General features: G+C 32.6%; 1 protein-coding gene across 1 annotated transcript in view; it reads left to right on the forward strand.

Moving 5' to 3' along the window:
- LOC119592185 (protein strawberry notch homolog 1-like) overlaps positions 1-1,265 on the forward strand; it is a gene marked incomplete at its 5' end in the record, with an annotated part of 14,082 nt that extends 12,817 nt beyond the window's left edge. Inside the window, 1 exon segment of the mRNA XM_037941015.1 lies at positions 1-1,265.
- Positions 1,266-2,581: the final 1,316 nt, after the last annotated feature.

The following is a 2,581-nucleotide window of genomic DNA, read 5'->3' on the forward strand; positions in this document are numbered from 1 at the left end:
TAGGTAAGAAGGATAGAGGACATGGGCAGCAGGTACTCCTAATCAATTTACAGGGCATTTTCCAAAGTATTGTACAACGTGATCTCGTATGACCTGAACACACATTTATGGCCAAAATTCTGCAGTTTTGCATGAGGTTAAAATGTATTTCATTGACATAAATATGACAGTATTTTCCAGAAGATGTAGTCTTTACTTTCAACCTTCATATTTCCTTCTTAGTATGTGACTATTCAGCAATTTTAAATATTTGTTCAGCTTCATGTAAGGCCACAGAGTTCAGGACAGTGTTTACGGTGCCGATGGGCACAGTGTAGATAGTACAAGTGGTTTCACAAAGCAGTCATCAACAGGAGGGCACGAGGTCCAGTTCTGTTTTCTTTTATTTTGTCTTTTTACAAGCAAAGTAAATGGATATTTATTTTATTTATTCAGTTTCCTCTTATTATACTTAATAATTTTCATGGTAAGCTGCTATAGCTGTGTTGTGCATTATTTAGGAATATAATTTGAATTGGAAAGGAAAACTAGAATTGTAAAAAAAAACAAAAATTAAGTGCAGGATATATCTTTATTTAGGAAACTTGGAATGCCAGCATCTTACATGACATAGAACCCTCCTGCTGATGATAGCAATATTTGGTGTTCTTCCATGTGAGTCATTGTGGTTAGGTCAGTCATGCCATTCATACCATACAGTAGTCACATTTCTTCACCAAGTGGGTATTTTAGATCTATTAATTTTGTATGCTTTTGCCTGTATGTTGCCCCCTGCAAAGTATTTTTTTCTCTGTCAGGAACAGATTTTAAGTATCTGAGTTAGCTGTAACAGAAGCAGTTGACTTCCAAGGTTAATTGTTATTGATATAAGAATCAAGTACTGTGGTGTCAGGAACAAGCCAGCTAGTACTAGGAATAGGTTTTTCTGTTAAGATCTCATTAATAGGCACACACCTCCCCCTTCAACTCCATTTTACAATGCATCATGCTGTACATTGTATACGACATGCCCTCATCAGAAGTCTAAACATCGGAAGCATTTGGTTGACAGAGAATTTTTAAAATGTTATTTTAATATTCTTTCTTTCTATACTTTTTTTTTTTAGAGGAAATTTAACCATGGCCTTCTGTTAAACAGGTGTTCCCTTTCAACCAAATGCAAAGAAAGGAATAAATAGTACCAATTGTAGTACTGTACTTACAATGTATTGTACCAAACTGTTAAGGGAATATGTAGCAGTCAATTATACTTGGATATTTGTTTATTTATGCTCTATTTATTATACCCCAAACATCTAATTCAGAAAATAAAAGGATCAACTAGTGAAACACTTGGCCATTTACCTTTTTGTGTATATTTTTTTCTTCACTATTTATTTTCAAAAACAATAAAGCTTAACTAATAAATTTTTTCATGAAGAATGTATACCTGTATACACATACCAGAAGTTATGGAAACCTCAGATTTTGTGAAAGCAAATAATTATGTAATGGAAACCAATGCTGCAATACTTTTAAGTATGTAAAAGGAGAGATATGCATTAGTGTATGCTCATGTCATCAATTCAACATTTACTGATTTTACATCTTATGCCTAGAATTAACTAGGAAATCTATAAAGACAAAAGAGAAGAAAATAGATTGTGGCCCTTTTACTAGTTGCAATAAAAATTAGTTTTACTTATTTATATTTATAAAACTCTTGAATGAGAAATATGAGAAATACACTAGATACCAAAGTCCAGTGAACTGAAAATGTATGAAGCCAGTCCAAGAACAAACTTAACCTCTGAAAAATATTTCTTCATCACTTGTCAAGTACTTAGACTTGTTTCCTTCAAACTAGTCCCTTCCACTATTGATGCAGTACACTCCTATATTTTCCCATTATGGAATGCATTTTAATATCAAAAATATTTACTTTGAACTTGCCTATTGTTGACCTACTTAAAGAGAGAGAGAGATGCAATATCAATTGCTGAATCTTAGACCTAGGTTTGGTCTGTCCATTCCTCTTCCTTTGCTCTGCCTTCTCAAATGCTGCAGGACCTTCAGTTTGATCATGTGGAACAAACACATGATGAATAATGCCCTTACATAAAAAAAGTGATCAGTCATCAAATTAGAGAGCAAAGTAAATTAGCCACAAAACCTGAATGTTAAAATGCATTCCAGGATACTTTCTCTAACTGGAAAATATGCTGAAATCCTTGCATTAATAGTGAAGGAGACTATTTCAAAAGTTTCAAAGCTAAGGTGTTGGTACAGTATTTTATATAGATATATATATTTCTTTAAGTTCTGTTTCTCTTTGGACAGACCTCACATGTGAGGTAGTTTACATTATTTAGCAAAGAAAAAGAAATGATCTCTGATGAAGTCAAACATGGTTGAAACAATGTACAACATATCAAATACAAAATGAAGTATTAGGTAGACTGGTATAACAAATTGCTCAGAAATACAGTTCTTTTTAGACAGTTATTTTTTTAAAGGAATATTTGCTTCAGCTATTCTATGTATAGATATTCTGTAAAATCACATAATTTAGCATTTACCATTCATTTACAAGTATACATGC

Source organism: Penaeus monodon, chromosome 29 (genome assembly GCF_015228065.2).
Source record: "Penaeus monodon isolate SGIC_2016 chromosome 29, NSTDA_Pmon_1, whole genome shotgun sequence".
Classification (NCBI taxonomy): Eukaryota; Metazoa; Arthropoda; class Malacostraca; order Decapoda; family Penaeidae; genus Penaeus; species Penaeus monodon.